The sequence below is a fragment of the Pseudopipra pipra genome, chromosome 1 (assembly GCF_036250125.1).
Source record: "Pseudopipra pipra isolate bDixPip1 chromosome 1, bDixPip1.hap1, whole genome shotgun sequence".
In the NCBI taxonomy this organism is placed as follows: domain Eukaryota; kingdom Metazoa; phylum Chordata; class Aves; order Passeriformes; family Pipridae; genus Pseudopipra; species Pseudopipra pipra.
The window spans coordinates 125,024,234-125,042,156 of record NC_087549.1 but is presented as its reverse complement, the minus strand read 5'-3'; the positions used below and the strand labels follow the sequence as shown (position 1 = coordinate 125,042,156).

The following is a 17,923-nucleotide window of genomic DNA, read 5'->3' as shown; positions in this document are numbered from 1 at the left end:
CTTGAATGCAAGGCTTCAGGGCTTTTATCTGAATGAGTGTCACAGCTCAAGCCCATGACACTAGGTGCATGGTCACTTTTTATGGCTTGAGGCAATATTGCAGAAAATTATGAATATAATTTTAAGAAAATAATATATATTTGGGAATATATTTTTTCTTAAAACAAAGGAGCATTGCGCCTCATGTCTGCGTTATGCTTTCTTATAGTAAGAAGGTGATTATACCTGACAGAAACAGCTGTTTCTACCCAGATGCACATTTTCTCTATGGAGTCCACTGTGGGACCCCAAGGCACCCCTGCCGAGAAGGACTTGGGGGTGCTGGTGGATGAAAGGCTGGATGTGGGCTACCATGTGCACTTGCAGCCCAGAAAGCCAATTGTATCCTGGGCTGCATCAAAAACAGCATGGCCAGTAAGTTGAGGGAGGTGATTCTGCCCCTCTACTCTGCTTTAGTGAGATCCCATCTGGAGTGCTGCATCCAGCTCTGGGGTCCTCAGCACAGGAAGGGCATCAATCTGTTGAAGCGAGTCTAGAGGAGGGCCACCAAGTTGATCAGAGGGATAGAGCACCTCTTCTGTGAGGAAAGGCTGAGAGAATTGGATTTGTTCAGCCTGGAAAAGAAATGGCTTTGAGGTGACTTAACTGTGGCCTTCCAGTATCTGAAGGGAGCCTACAGGAAAGACAGAGAGGGACTTTTACAGGAGCATTTAGTGACAGGACAAGGGGGAATGGCTTCAAACTGAAAGAGACTCGGTTTAGATGAAATATTAGGAGGAAGTTTTTTCTGTGAGCATGGGAGGCACTGGAACAGGTTGCCCAGATGAGTACATCCCTGAAGTGTTCACAGTTTGGTTGGATGGGGCTCTGAGCAGCCTGGACTAGTGAAAGCTGTTGGAACTTTAAGGTCTCTTTGAACCCAAATCATTCTATGATTCTATGATTTTGACATGTCATAACATGGTAAAACCAGGCTCATATATGCTTTCTAGTTTGTTCTGATAAGTTGCCAAGTCACAATGCTTAATTCAGTACAATGAAATGGGGTTTTAGTGGGTTTGATAAGCTTTTGAAACACTAAGAGACAAGACACTTTTTATTTATAACTGAACTGTTTATGGTGGTAGGTTTTTATTGAAGCAGTAATTCAACTAACAATTGCGCTGTCAACTCTTATCTCTAGGTAGGAAAATGAAAAAAGACATTTGTATTGAACACATATTTCACTGCTGAGTGTTATGGTAATTTTAATTTGTAACCTTTCAAATGAAGTAAATAATTTTTTTTTCTCTGTTTAATGATTCCCCCCCCCAATCAATCAATTTTTCACTTTGAAATCAATTTTACTCTATTTTTGGAGCTATCAGTTGTGGGTGGCAGCAGGCAATTTCCTGTGGATTGGACAGATGTGAAGTAAAGTAGCCCTCAAGTCAAATTGTCTGTGTCACTTCTAAGCTGGAACAGAAACATCTCCACCAATGCTTCTCTCCTGCAGGTTCTTCCACAGCAATGCATACCATGAGCTCAGATAAATTCCTGACTGTAGTGGCAGAAGCTTAGTAGTTTGAATAAAAGCTCAGATCTCACCACAGCTGTGAGCAGATTCTTTGAGAATGTATTTAATGTAACATATCAATATGCATTATGTATTCTGATAAGCAAGTAAGTTTGTTGATTTTTCAATTTTCTTACTTTGTCCATGTGGTCATTGCAGCAACTTTTGGTGCTTCTTTCTATTCCCTGTGATAACAGTTATCCTTAATGGTTCACTAAAGTAAAATACAGAAAAGGTCTACTGATCTTTTCACTGTACCTTATGCTGTGAAATAGACTGTATTTTCTATGTGGTCTTCTGGATGGGATGCAGGGGTGGACTCCAGAGCTGCTTGAGACAGTGGCAGTAAAGTCCATTGGCTCCAACAGGAAAAACAACTCAACCCACGTACTTGGCTTTATTGAGAAGTATGAGATACAGTTGCAGCTTTCACAGTCCCTCCTAGAAGTCAGACATTCTGAACTTTGGACTCCTAATGTTCAGCTGCTTGTCAGAAAGTCTATAATAATTACATTTGAAAGGTTTTGATGCAATGTAATCTGAAGAAAACAAGCTTTATAAAAAGAGTGATGGTAAATTTTGTGTTGCACATCTTATATATCAGAAATGTTGTCTGTCATAAATGTTCCATTGATATGATATGTTTTCAAAAGAAATTTCATACTTCGTGCAACCACACATGGTTGTTGTGTCTCCCAACTTGAACAGAGGTAAATAAAATTGTTTTGCACATAACTGTAGACAAGTTAGCTTGCTTAAAAATGGATACTGTTAAATTTAGTGATATATCAGTCTTCCTTGGTTAATGATATTGTTATGAACTATTGTAGTTTTAATCTAATGTATTGACCATACTGAGTAATTTACAAATGGGGTTAGTTACTGAGCTGTGCGGAAAGTTTCCACTTGAAGTGGAAAGACAACAGAAAAGAATGTAAAGTGTAGTTCAAAAAATTGCAAAGTAGCAGGAATTAGGAAGTGTCTTGTTAGTTTCATAGTTTTGTCTTTGTAAATATTTTTAATTTTCCAGTGTCTCCTCCCTCCTCCCCTTTTATGCTCTGGGATAATTCAGAAATAGCTAGTGATCTCATCAATCCTGTCAGGTGGTATAGTGAAGTAAATAAGGTCATTTAAGGCTTATCTTTAATATGCAATGTCATTATTTTTTCGGTGGGTCAAATCTGCAGGGCTTAATATAATTTGAAGCAGGTTTGGTTCTGTCAGGCACTGGCTTAGATTTTGAAATGAACTTTAAAAATTAAGAGTAATTTAGTCTTTAGAAAAACATTCCCTAGGTATTATATATTAGTGGATAGCACTAATCCTGCCACTTTCTACTCTGTTTTTCCATGGTACCTATTCTAAATCAATCTCTATATCTTTTCTTCTGTTTTTTTCTTCCCATTTTACTGTTGTCTTTTGATTTGCTATTCTGCATTCAAAATCTGTCTGTTGCTGAGAACCCTCAAACTCATTTTCCTGTACCTCTTGGAAGGCGCTCAGCATTTCTCAAGGTTAGGCTCAGTGTTCAAATCATCACAGTTGAGATTTGTTTCTAATTTTAGATGTGACACCATCTTTTGTGACATGATGTGACCATATTTGTGAGGAAGGAGTTAGGACAGCAATAGTCATATCTTTAGCTTTGCGTTTAATATAAAAGCAACAAAGATGAGGAAATCTCAAAGAGGTGATTTTGCTGGGCTACTGTCTTTTCATAAATAAGAAAATATAAAGGAATTCAGGAACTTCTGCAACTAAACTGTCAGTATTTTCTAAAAATAAGAATAGAGTGGAAAACTGACTTAATATTTGTTAATATTTATGAAATATGGAAAACAAGGAGACAGATGGCTTTATGCAAGGTTTACTGATGATGCTTTTCTCAGCAGACTTACTAGAGTATTTGTAGAGCTCATAAAGGAGATCTTACAGCTGAAGGCAATAGTACATTGTGGGCCTGACCTAACCTTCATTGCATACCTCTAACATTAGCTCACAATGGTTATTTTAAGCTTTTCTTTTAATATAACCTAGTAATTTCTTTGCTATTTTTTACCTAGTTGGTATAAAGCACCTGTAAACATCAGGGCTGAATGTTTTGGTAGAATTATAGACCTCACTCCCTTTTGTTATTGTTACTTCTAGAAAGTTTGTTTTATTATGAAAACACACTGAGTTACTTAGATAAGCTTTTTTTGTTTTCTAAAATTTGCATGCTGCAGCTATATCTTGTCTTTGAGTAGCTTAGCTTTCTACTGTTTTGGCATAATGCTTGTTGATATTTGTTGATATTCAACTAATAAAGGAAGACTGGTACCAGTCTTGCAGATCCATAGATGACAAATTTCTGTCATGTGAAAGTGCAAGGGTATAAGTTGCTTCAAAATAAAGTCTCTGCTTGTCTCTGTAGCACCATCCATGTGCGTTGTTCTTAAAGTAAAAAATATGAATTGCCCCTCCATGAAAACACACTTTTGAAATGAAAATGTAGGATTTAGTAGATCCCTATCAGATTCTGCGTGTAAGACACATGGCTGAAATGTATGTAGTCTGCACAGCATGATGCAGATTGAGGAGCAAGAGGGGAATAGTGTAAGGGTAGTTGGGAATTTGCAGACTGTCCTGGTGATAGTCAGAGGATGCTGAATTGGCTAAATGAACAGTGTTACTGTATGCCACTGTGTTTGCTTGCTTTGAGCATGTTTTAAGGCAGGCATAGGCAAGTATCAATAGAGAGCTGAAGAAATAGTTGAAATTTGGCCTTTTTTTTTTTTTAATAGACCCTAGACTTATTCAGAAAGCTTTGCTTATGCTTTGCAGTCTTGTCTTTTGGTGACATTGGACATATGCTTTTAAGTCACTGTATCTTGTTCAGTCTCAGACTGATAATGTGGTTTTTCCCAAACTGCCATTTTTCTGTGTTTGTTTTTCTAGCAGGCTTCCAAGTTGCATAGTAACCATCCCTTTTCTGCAGCCACCTCCCACTCCTCCTTTTCTATTCAGGTGCAACTCCCCTTCTGTGCACTGTGGGAAGAATGTTTTCTCTCATGGAATAAAAAAGCCTACCTTTGTTTCACGTTTTCCAAAAGTAGGGGTTTATTCCTCTCTGTTTTCCATATAACAAAGGATAAAATTGCCTCTGGAAAGATTACAACTGATGAATATTAAGTATACAAGCCTCACAGTATATTCTCAGTGTCCTTACATCTGCTTTGAAATGGTGAGCCTTTGTAATCAAAAGGAAATGATGCTTTTTGGATGTTTCCCTTTCACTTGCCTATCCATTGATATTTCACTAATTTATCACATGAAAATGTTGAATTCAAGAATTGCCTCTGTTATCTGAAAAGGTGAAACAGGAGAGGTCTTTCCCGTTTTGTTGACTTCTTAAAAAACTAGACATTTCCAGGAGAAAGAGGCACAAGGTTAACAGCTACAAAACTTAAAATTTGGGATGACTTCTGAATGCTAAAACCACCACTGCCCTCTCCAAAAAAATGGAATGAGATGTGACAAAATTGTCTGTGTTTGAAGTTTTCTTTCAGTAGTTGAGACAAAAATTTCTGCAGTATCTCTGTAGATGTAAGAAAGATGAAAGTTTGCAAGTACAACAGGAAAACAACTGTTAAGGAACATGTTCTTAATTGTATTTGATGAAGAATGCTCAGGCTGTTAATAAAGAAATTGAAAGGCACAATGGCTATTAAAGGATCAAAGAAGAAGAGGTAAAGGTGTGAAATGTAGTGAGAAATATAGACCAATGAAGATTAAAACAAAAAATTAGTGATCAGAAGCTTCTGGGAGGAGGGATTGTGGAGCACTCTTTTTAGAAACCATAGAAAGCAAATACAAGACAGAAAACTGTAAATGACAGAGGCATTCATTTATGCATTAAAAGAATGGGAAACCTGATAAATGTTTGACATGAGCTGTTCTTTAAGGAATGCTTTGCATCTCTTTTTGAGTTCAACAGTCGACAGAGATTATGGCAGTTAAAACCTTGTGAAGTGAATTCTGAATTAATGGGTTTGGAATAAATATAAATTCTAATGATTATGAGGTGTTTTCTTAGCTCATAGCAGGACAGTGAAAGAACTTTTACTGCAGAAGCAGCTGTTGGCAAATCTGTGGAGGATCTCCAAGCCTCCATCAGTACAGGAAAGTAGCAATGGCAGTGGTAGTACAATGATAGTACAGAACCACAAGCTCTACTTCTATCTGATGGAGGGATGCACTTTATCATCGCCACAACAAGGCCTGTTCATAAGGCTTCTTCTGAGTAATTTTTTCAGCCTGAAAGGAAATATCTTGGCCATATGTATAAAATACGTATCTAGTCAGACATGGAAGAAAAGAACCATATTACTGGTCAGTGATTTTCTGTGCAAAGGAGCTCAATTCCTTGTATTGACCTAAGGAGGAGAGTTTTAAGCCAGCTGGTTGAAGAGAAACAAGAGACTAGCGTGGGAGAAACCTCAAAAGTGTGTTTTGTCTGAGGCATGGAGAGAGTCAGCATTTCATTAGCAAATGAAAGGTGGAGTTAAAGGAGAAGAGCAGGACAGGCAGTCGTGTATGTGCAATAATGAAGGAAGACTAATGGTAAGAAAGGAAAGATGTAGAAAAAGTGGTTCTCAGTTACTGTTTTTTCTCTTGGAAAACAGTGGTGGGAATAGTAAACAAAGAAGGAAAGGATCATATTTACAAACATGGGTCCCACAATACAAAATACAAAGACTGTTCTGGTCAGTTTGAAAAGAACATCCTACAGAAATATTTACCCTTATTTGCAAATGAGATTTCCAGACTCATGGGAAGGGTATGAAAAGAACTTGTTAGTTTAATGTTGACGAGGGCAGAGGCAATTTATCATGGTCAATCATTGTTCAAATATCCTCATGCCAAAAATAGACCAAAAACTAACTGACCATGCCAGGTCTGTGCTGGAGATGAAATAGAAGGAGCAGGTGGGTATGGCCACAGCTTTAGTGGAATGGGGAAAAAGTCCTTCAATTGATCCCATTACTTCATCAATGTACAACAGATTCAATGACAGAAATGTTTGCCCGAAGGCGTGCATTAGGTTTTTAGGTATTTGTTGCTTTTTTTTTTAATTTACTGTCTTGAGCTAAAATAGACAATTTTTTTCAACACCAGGCATTTAATGTCTATATGAGTGAGATTCACTGCTTGCCACAGCTGTTGCTTGTTTCTTGCTGTGAATGGAAATATCACTGAGTTGTAAGCCTGGGAACCTAGAGACACATAAAGTTTTTTTAATTGTGCTTTTTCGCAAGTGGCAATATTCGTTTACAGAACTATATAAAATGTTCTGAAGAGAAGGACAAGTTAAGGGAATACAGGTAAAAAACCCACCTTTTGAAATATGAAAGCAAGCACAGACTTTTTGTGTTCATCTCTAGCTTTTGAGGAAAAAACATCTACCCTTGTGGTTTGGGGAAATCACATGAAATTTTATTTGGTAATACTCAGCTATCTGAAGTAATGAAGGATCTAAAAAGCATTGAGAGTCATGGATAGTAATCAGAATTGCCTGTGGAAGGATGCAGATTACCAGTTCCTAACTGGTTGTACACTGTAAAAGTAGTTTGGCAAAAGTATTTTAACCTAAAGAAAGTGTATGTTCTCCACTTCCATAACATATGAGCACTCTTAAAGCACTTGTATTCTAAATAGTAATATGAAATATACTGCTGTTTATTCCATTTTGACAGATGGGGATCTGAAAAATAGAGTGTATGGGATCTCCAATCACTGGAAATCTGTGATCAGCAATTTCAGCTCAAGACTGTTCAATCCTGAGTGCCCTAACAATCATATTCTATTTTTTTAAAACATTCATTAACCATCTTTCATGGACACCTTTAAGAAATGTATAATGAATACATAGATATAAAAAGGTCACATTATCTTTTTGAATGTTACTGGAGGAAAAGTAGACACCTATAAGAAAAAAAAAAACAACCAGTCAAAAAAAAGTCCACTAGTGTTTTGTATGTGTCTAGCAGATACTTCCTTCCCGTGTGTCAATGAAAAGTTACTTTCCTTCTTGGTACTGCCAGACTTAAGACTGCTGCAGGTCTTGCTTTCTGCTTGTGAAGAATTACATTGCTTCAGGTAGAGGGACAAATGCTACCTTGCAAATATGGAACTGACCATCCATGTGAATCAGAATAGATTACTGGTTCTGCATGACAGTGAATGGCATGAGACGTGCTCAGACTGTGTTGTATGTGATATCAGGTAATGATGCTGTACTTTCCAAGATGACAAGGATTCAATCCTCTTCCAGATCGGGTAGGATATTATCATATCTTGCCTCTAAATTGAAAATTTGAAAACTGTATTATCAATTTTAGTGATGGGCAAAATTAGTTCTCTTCAAATCTGTGTGTTGAGCAGAATAACATTTAACAAGCCTTACTGTATATCCTTTTTCTCTTCGAAAGACAATTAAAATAAATATGAAGCTTATTAAATGGGGTGGCCAAATGATGTGGATTGTTTATCAGCCTCTCCTGTGATGCCAGCAGCACTGGGAATGTCCCTTTGTCCTCTCAGTGCACAAATGGCATGTTCCAATTGCTGCCTCCTCTGGGACAGAAAAATTACACACTGGTGGGAGAGTTTGGGACATTAGCATTGAAAGATGCAGAGGAAACTGAGACCATTCTCTAATCTAAGTCCTAAGGTAACCTTGATTTAGTTTGAAGTTTGATGAAAAGTAAAGGCATCAGATGAAGTCTTGTAGAAATTGCTTAACTCAATATTCCTTTTTCTGCATCATCAGAAAATGTAGTTTGTTCTGTACAGAAACGAATTGAAGAATACTGTTCTCCTTTTCAAAGGAGACCTTAATTTTTTATTTAATTAATGCAGTTTATATCTCTACCAACATGGATTTAAATTGTTAGAAACATGAGATTTAAAAAAACCCTGTGTTCTAAGACTTTTTTTTCCCCCATAGTGTTCAAAATACATTTGAGTGCTGTTTCCTTTGTGCATATCATTAAATGATGTTGGCTAGTTTGAGTAGTAAGTTATGTTAATTATATATATTGGGTTGGCCATATAGATTTTCTGTGATTCATCAATGTCTTCAATATGCAAGTCCTCTTGGATACCTGTTGTGCCACTGGTAATGAGAATTCTGGGTTAGTAAAGCACTATCAGGAGTCCTTTGAACTTCTCTCACTGTGCTTGTGGCTTGACAAGGCAGAGAACCTCATGACAATAAAAAGTTCTTGCTTTTTTTGCTTGCGCTTTTTTGAGCTGTATTGGCAACCTGGTCTGGTTTCCTTTAGAATGAATAAATATGTGTAAAACCTTGACATGCTGAGCAAGGCCAGGAGAGTAGCAGGAGCACTTGAGGGACTCCTTAAAATGGTATTGCCAGTGAAACCTCTCTGTCCCATCCAAGAAAACATCATTCCACTGATCAGCAATGCAGCAGTGCCAAGACTGCTGCAGTGCGGTTTGATTTTGATGTTCCATAAATGTGTTGTTTAGTACACATGGTCTTCTTTAGAGCATGATCATATTTAGGATGCTAGAGAAATGGCTGTCCTCAGATTCATGCACTGCCTAGAAACACATTCTTTTCCAATGCCACTTGAGAAGAAATGAACAGAAGGAGTTACCATGATCATTCAGTCCAGCCCTCCACAGCTGCAGGTCACTCTGAAGGAGGTACATAGACACTAATCTGCTAACCACCTCTGTACTTTCTTTCTCCTCATACTGCAGGAGTATGCACAAACCCCCCTGGCATCCTGTGACAAGGTTGTGGTCAGAAGGATCAGAAGGCAAAGTATCACAAAACAGCTGAAGTCCAGAAAAAGTGTGTGAGAATTGAAAGCACATCCCAAACTTTGGTGTCTGCAGTGCTAAATAACTTGGCAAAAAGATGAGATGGGAGCCATAGGACTCCAAAAGATTGACTAATGAAATATTTTTGTTGACAACCATCCTAGGGTATTTCTAGCCTGATATTCTTGTTGGTACGTATGCCTTGGAGATTTCCCCTTGCAAATATAGTTAGTTGCTCAACTTCTCAACTCACTCATTTTCTGGTGGGTCCCAGAATAGCATACTGTCTCTCTGAATTGCTGGAGGCTTTCTGCTCCATCTGAGAGGACACTAAATGAATAGAAGTGCATACAATGATTTAGGCCCCGAGTCAATAAAATACTCGATCATCACATGTTATAAGCTAGACACTTGTTTATGTACCTTTCAGCTTTTTTTTTTTTTTTTACATCAATGTATGTGCACTTTAGTATTTCAACTGTGGTGTGTGACACCAGTAGCTGAAAGTGCTTATTTATCTGTTAATATTTTTACACACACGCATATGAGATTTATACATATAAGGTCTTTAAGAGAAATAGGCTTTGTATGCCTGTAAATAGTGGTTGAAAGTAAACAGTGTGTTTAAGTAGCTTACAGTAGCATTTTCTTTGAAATTATCTAAATAAAACCAGCTTTGCTGTGTTACTTCAAGTAAATTACTCCTTAAATGCAAGGCTGTCACATTTGTGTACAGTGCAAAAATGGAGACAAGTGTTTCTTTAGAATGGTAAGCAAATTAATATTATAAAACATGAGGATGTTATTTTTAGAAGCATTCTTACTGGCAATTAAAAGAAAAAAACTAAAGCTTGACCAAACAAGCCTGTTTCATCACACTGGTAATTTACTTACATGGTGGTTTTTCAGCCCTATTATTACAGCATATCTATTTTTAGTTAAGGCACTGCCCATTTATCAGATAACACAAAACCAGTCTCATAGCTTTAGTTATCATCCTTTATCTTCCAACATGTAGGAAAGCTTCCTCAGTCATGGCAAATAAACCATTTGCAAACTGTATGTGCACTTTTTAGTTGTCAAAGTTTTCTGTCTCCACCTTTTTAGCTTTTCTTTTTTTCTGGTATTCTGGCAGAGGTAAGGAGAGAAGATGGAGAATACAGTCTAAGTTTAAGATAATCTAGGTTGTGATTTATTTATTAATTCCTGTGGACACATGGGTGATACCCGCTACCTTTAAGTGTCTAGTTTTTGTCCCTATTACTTTTAGCCAAAACATTTCCCCCATGTACAGCATTATTTTGTGGGCTGATGAAAATGCCCTCATTTTTTTAATAGACTATTCATAAAACCTTATTTGGATTAGATTAAAATTTAAAATGAAAAAAATAATCCAAATCTCAGGGAAACATTCTTAGCAGTTTATTTCATTGGCAAGTGCTTTAACAAAGGGGGAGGGGACTTGAAATGAAGTGCAATCGTAGTATCCACAGACCAGTCCCTCTGTGACTGATGACTTATGTAAGACCTGGCTTGTGATAGTGCAGATCCTCTGATTTGTTGACTGAAAAGTGCTGTTTTCCTGCCATTATCACCTATCTTGCCATCCTGTTCTCTTGACTACCAAACAACAGAGTATGAAGTGCATAGATGACTGTTATAGAGCTATGCTATATTTAGAACAGGCCCTGAGCCCAAGTTTGATTCTACATTTTGCACAGTCAGAAGCTTAAGCTCATCTAAAATAGTCTTCCTTCTTTGCTCCTGGCACTGGGATTCCAGCATTAGCGAGTTCCTTTTCATTTATTAATTCATTTTTTGACTGCCCTTTCCCAGCAGCAATTAGGATTGAAGCTAATTTGAGAGCTTTCCCCTCTCAGATTCTTTGCAAGATATAAATATATCTGATTGGAGGTGATTAGAATGGGAGTGTTGTCTGAACATGGATTCAGTGTATTATCCTCCTGCTTCCCCATGCTTTTCATGCAAATTATCAGTTCTGACCTGTGCATTTTTTTGGCCATTTCAAAGTGGGTTGAGGCTCAAAACAACCTGACAGTTTTTTTTGTAAACAGTTTTCATTCTAGGAAACTGTAGGGCTTGGTACCAGCCTTGCCCCTTTGTCCTAAGAACTTAGAGCACCTGCCTCTTGCTACTTTGAGCCAGTGATGGAGCAGATGAGGAACGTGTGGAAGCAGCAGCTGCAGCTTCCCACATCTGCCTGCTGAGGTGTGACTTTGCTGGGCCTTTGCTGTAGCTTCCCTCTCCATTTGTTCCATCCCTTCTATGGAACAGACTGCCCAGCAAACTGAACATTGCATGATTTGGCTAAATCAGCTTGAAGGATGAATAAAAGCCTTCTTAGGGCTGGTCTGGCCTTAGGAATACCAGTTGAATGCCTGTATTTACAAAAGTCAAGTTCATGACACCTTTTGGCAATATCATAGTATATTGGAAAGGTATTTTCTGTTGCACTAAGTAGCTGTATTAAGATTTTCAAGGTGGTTTGCTTAGCTAAAGGTTATATTTACTCAAAATGTGTTTTAATTTTCCTTTCAGAGTTATGAAACCTTGCTTTCAATTGTATTTTGATTTTTTTCTCTTTTGCAGTCTATAAATTTGTTGCTTACACAAGAAAAATTAAGATCACAAGATCTCTTGAGAGAAATGCTGGTTCTACTGAAGTCAGGCAAAATATTTAGTTTATCCATTGAAATCACAGTTTCATCCTTTTAGAATCCTTTTAGCCCCAAATTTACCAGCACACTAAAACCAGCTCCCAGGCTGGTGTATGTTGATTACCTTTTGATTTGCAGGTCTGTTCCTTATCAGAGTTCAAGAGGATGAAGAAAATTAGATGAAAACTGGATCTGGGTTCACTGAAACATTTGGAAAAAAAAAAAAAAAAACAAAAACACAACAAAACACAAGAGGATTGCTGCCATCCTCGTCCAGCTAACCATGAGGGGTTTGTGTGGTTTCATAACAACATTATTGACCAGCATGAGATATGACCTTTTCCTAGCACAGCAGTGTCAATTTGTTACTGCTCTCAGAGGCATGTTTGTGCATGTAACACACTTTCTCCATGTGCTCAAATGCTCCCCTGTGAGGGGTGGAGATGCTGGGAGAGGCAGCACAGTGGGAGAGACTGGCATGTGCCCACAGCCCAGCACATGGTCTGGCATCTCGGGTCCATTCCTTGGCCCACACATTACAGAACGCCCTTTTTAATGCTTTATGTAATTTTTTTTTTCCTGACCAAGCTTCCAATGGCTTGTAGTGGCAGTTCTCTGACTACATATTAATTTTTTGATATTTAAGAAAACATCTTACTTGCTTCGAAACTTAACAGAGTAATTGTCCCAATCTACATTGGTATCTATCTACTAGAAATTTGCTGTAAATCTACTATAGCTTTAGAGGCTGGTTGTAACATATTATGTAAAGCCACCTCATCACTTCATGAATCCAAGCCTGATTTTAGAAAGACCCTACTTTTGAAATCTAACTATTTGATGTAAAAGGGCAGCTTTGAATAGCAAGACAAAGCAAACACTTTGTGGGTCCTTTTTTTTCCCCAAGACTTTTTTTCTCAAGATATTTACAGTGCACTCCATTGTTCTACTCTTGTAAAAAATTATCTATTTGAATAGGAAAATAAACATAGTTTGGGTTAAAAAACAAAACAAGAACCATACCTCCACTTTTCAGGAGAGGGTGATTTAAAAGAAGAAAACTTCTGATGTAGAAATAATTATTCTATTTAGTTTTTATTATTCTATCTGTTATCCAATACTTTCTAGTTCTTATTAGCTTTGAAGGTATCCAAAGTGGGAACTTGCTGGTTGACTTGGCAGTGCTACATTATTGATTGGACTCGATGGTCTTTTAGAGGTCTTTTCCAATCTCAATGATTCTATGATTCTCCCCCCGTGATCACCAGATCTGACCCATCTAAGGTCATGAGATGAGACCTGTCTTGGAGTCCCACACAAAACCTTCCTTAAATTTGCCATGTAGAAGTGTCAGAGCTTTCTTTTCAGAGATGTGGCCAATATTGACATAAAGCTCATTTGTAGGTTGCTGCAGTGGTTAAAGTGTGTTTAAAATGCATGTCCACCTTTGGCTTGAATTTTTCTAACAGATGGATTTCTCTTAAAGCGTTGTTTCTTAAAAGAAAGACCATTTTACCATACCACTGGACATCTTTCCCTGTGTATTATGGATAATGCCAAGGCACCCTGAACTTCTGTAAACTTAGTATCACAGGTCTGAGTTTCCAGTTTTCAATGCTTTTCCAAACCTATTTTACGCCTATATGTGTAATTTTATCTAGCCATCCTAGTTTTTCAGCATTCTTTCTCAAGTATTTATACTGGAACAGTATAAAGTTACAGTATCCCAAGAATATTCTCTTTGATATCACCTCATTGCTGTTACTCAATATAAACTTGTTATATATCCAAAGATTTTATTAGCCTTTTTGGTCCTGGTGTAGTCCTAGGAGCTTGTATTTGGTTGGCTGACTTCTGCTATGATCCTAAATCCTTTGCGTGGCCATTGCTTTTCACAGTTCAGTTCTCCAGACAGCAAGCATGGCCTATATTTCTTGTCTTAAATCCAAAAAAATCACTTAAACCCAGGCATATATTGCAAGCTAGAGATGGTGTTCCTATTGGTTTTCTAGCCATAGAGGCTCAGTAGTCTGTTGTCCAGGAACAGTGACCAGGTTGATCTGACCTGCCAGACTACCCAGCATCAGGAGATGCTGTGCAAAACCCTGCATGGATGTACAGATTATCTGCTCAGTAGATGTGCAACAAGCTTGAAATGCCTGCAGCATGCTGAACATATTTCCAGCTGTTATGTGCTCTAGGGTTTCTTTATGCATGTCCATACAGGTGTGTCTCTCTAAGAAAGATTAGCATAGCCATGGAAGAGCCGGTAAATCTCACATTGCTCGTATCTCTGCTTACCTCATTAATGGCATAAAAGGGACAAAGTGCTTTGCTGGTCTGAGGCATTTATTTGTCAATATTTGATGTTGCTTTTGGCTGCATAGCTTGTGTGTTTATATGCAATTAACCTCAGTCTTGCCACAAAACATGGAGATTTTTGTTCCAACCTGATAAACAACTCTGTCAGCAGAATAAATGAATTTTGTATGTATTTCCTAACCTAAATATTTATTTATTTCATAGCTCTACATTGGTATTTGGGTTTTTTTACTAATTAGCTTTTTGATTCAGGAAAGTACCTTTGAATTTATGAAGCCCTTAAGAATATGCTTAACTTAAGCCTTGTGCTTATAATCAAGTATGTGTTGTTGAGGTGTTTTTTTCTGAATCTGGCAATTAATTTCTAGTAGACTTATTTATGTGAACAAAAAGTCATATTTTAAGAGGAGAAAGAAGTGATGTCATAAAGTAGTTACAAAACCCCTGAGCTAATTTGCATGAGAAAGATGTGAGGCTGTCTGTATTCTTATATGAGAGATGATAAGAGACCCATTCATTTATCTAGCATAGTGCTTCTTATCCTCAAAACTTTGTAAAGTTTTATTCTCCCATTGTTTGTCATAAAATCCCCTAAAGCTACAGATACGCCTTCCTTTGTCCTAGAAAATTCCTTTGAAGCTTGAATTGAGCTTAAACATTAGAATTGCTGTTTTCTCCTCACTGGAAAAATGTCCGTCATGTGGTTTTGCAGCAGTGCAAAGGAAAGCAACACGTATTCCTGCAGAGGCAATGCCAAGGCTTGCTACACAGAAAACTAGTCAGAAACATTCATGCACTACATATTTCCAACAGAGCATGTGGATTAAGTGATCCATTTTAACTTCCCCAGGGACTTGGAATACAGCCCCTTAGTTCCATCGAGGAGCAGGACCAGACCACTACAGCATCTCCCCCGATTTCTTACTGATCCCAAACCATCTGCTTCTCGGTGGTAATAGTCTTTTGCTGTTCGTTAACACAGTTAATCCTCTAGCGTAAGCTGTAGTAATTTATGCTGGATGTTTGGGTTTCACGTGGTACTAATGGTATCTAATGAACTGTGACTAACAGAAACATCTGTTCTACACAATAGTTAATTTTTTTCTTTTTTTTTTTTTTTTTTAATCCCAGTGATTAGATACACAAAAATAGTTAGGATCTCTTTAGGCTGCAAAGATTAGAACTCAAACCTTCAGTACTGAAATAGGCCAAATTTAATACTACCCATGCAACCTTGATTTAGCTCCCGCTTTTTTATGAATTGTTTGATTTTGATGCATGGTATGTCTTGCTGCCTTTTCACTAGCCAAATGAAAAAGGGGCTGAAGGAAGGTTGAATGGGACATCTGTAAGACTGCAGTGTCCTCATTTAACCATATGACTAGAAGCTAGAGAACATCTCTTTATTTATTTGTGTGTAATATTTGTTCTACAATTGAGCAATATGATAAAAAAACCTGTGCAAGTATTCATTTACGAGTAAGAAAACTGCAAAAGTTGAAAAGTTATTAATATTAATGAAGGCTATGCTCCAGAATAACATGAGTGAGAAATGGGATAGGCTAAAAACAACCAGTTATATACTGTTTGTACTTTGAAAGGAAAGTAAAAAAATTAAAAAAAAAAAAAAACAAAACGGAAGTGTTACTTATAGTGTTGCAGAGTTAATAATGCAATAGAAATCTTAGCTCTTTCTAATTTGAGGGCTTAATTTCTTAGTCTTAATGTTGCAGTAATGTGGTTTCCAGATTTAATATCCTTCTATTTGTTTGTTTTTAACAGCTCAGAGGGAAAATAAGAGAAACACATTGTGAAAATGCTGTAATGAGATCTTAGTGCTACTAACATGCCTTACATTTTCTGTAAAGTTGCTGATTGCATTTAGAGTCACCTCAGCAGCACTAAATCATTTCAGCAGTTTACTCTTACCAACAGTGTCATTAAATTTCCACAAGTTTAGAAAATGCATTTGAAAAAAACAGAAAGAAAATGCCTTGTTCTTGTATGAAAATGTCACTTTATAACATCTATAGTTTTAAAAATAAAAACCAGATTTTCTTCAGGCATGAACCCTTTATTCTTCCCCTGTGGGACTCCTAAGGAACTCTTTAAATTCACGTGATCGTGCAGTTAAAATCTGGGCTGACTCAGCAAAGTGTTTAACTATGTGCTTAAATTCTATTGCAATCAATAGAATTTGAGCATGTGCTTAAATATTATGTTGAAAAGAAATGGATTTACACACGTGTTTTAAAGCTAAGCATGTACCAAAGTAGGCCCATAATACGTCAAAGCAAATTGGAGGAATTCAGGTTGTAAAAGCCCTACCTTTGTGGTGACTGACTTCATGAGTAAAGTATTTTGATATAGCTTTTATATATAATTTAAAATGTACAGTATAATGCTGTAGTTATTATGGTCTGTGAATTAGCTAAGATAGGACAGTTTATGTGTCTGTCAGCTTAAAATACGTACACCGGGATTAAGAATACTTGCAGCTAAATATCTAAATGTACGTTTTCTACTCTTGCATATGGTTTGCTTTTATTTAGTTACTGAAGTATTTGAAGTCATTTAGAACTGTGAAGGCTATCTTTAAAAATGCAGCTGCATATATAAGAAGTTACAAATACGTATGGGTACCTAATACCAGGATCCCACACTCCACCATTTTCGATGTTCTGACCTGTTTTTAACTTATTCCTCCAGTGTTTCCCTGTAATATGAAACTTGATTATTTTGAGGCACTGAATCACCAGACAGCGTCATGTTCTGGTTGGCTGAAGGGCATAAGCAATTCCACTTTTTTATTTGCTTCTTTCTATAAAAAGCTTTTTCTGCATTAGAGAAGATTTCTGTTTCTCCTGGTGATCCCCCTTGCACTGTGTTAAACTTCTTCTGCCCCGTACTGTGAAAGTGGCACGTATTTTCCACAAAACATTTGGGTATCTTTATTTTCCAGAGAAAATGTTTATGACATCAAATGGTCAGCAGTCAATGATGCGATGGTATGTGTTATGCTCACCTGCTGTCTTGCACTGTAACACCCTACCTGTCACTGTGCTGCCATTGTCCCTGCTCAACCCACGCCCATGCCCCTTTGCAGAGCTGGATAGATGCCATCTGCAGAGCTTCACTGCTTCCCTGGGGAGCAGTACTGCCGTGGAAAATGGGGGGAGGGAAGAGAGAAGGCAAGGAGAGCAGGGTGGTGAGCAGCAATAGGTGCTAACTTGAGGATCCTGCAGGGAAACCCCTGCTGCTGCCAGCTGCTGTGGTCTCCCTCTGTCTGTCTGGGACAGATCCTAACCCTCAGCAGGACCAGGTCATTTGGCACATGGAGAAAGGAAATGGGATGATGGAGGAGACTTGAGGCACAGACCTCCCAGATGCCATCAAGTATCCAAACATCAGAGGAGTGTCACAGTACTTTGTTACCCTGAATCTTTTCTTTGGTAACACAATTGTGAGAAGTATATAAAAAAAATATACTTCCCTTGGCTATGATCTGTCATATAAGTTAAAAGGCAGAACCAAGCCT

The 17,923-nt window shown here is 37.6% G+C and overlaps 1 protein-coding gene across 4 annotated transcripts in view; it reads left to right on the top strand.

Annotated features, from left to right (window-relative positions):
• Positions 1-17,923, top strand: part of HDAC9 (histone deacetylase 9) — a 460,274-nt gene that overhangs the window by 166,453 nt on the left and 275,898 nt on the right. Inside the window, exon 1 of one of the 4 annotated variants that reach the window (XM_064675740.1) lies at positions 15,250-15,337. The exons of the other annotated variants lie outside the window; for them this stretch is intronic. The gene's annotated coding sequence lies outside the window, so the exon portion shown is untranslated. Of the gene's footprint in view, positions 1-15,249; positions 15,338-17,923 lie in introns of those variants that run through there. 4 annotated transcript variants of the gene reach the window in all.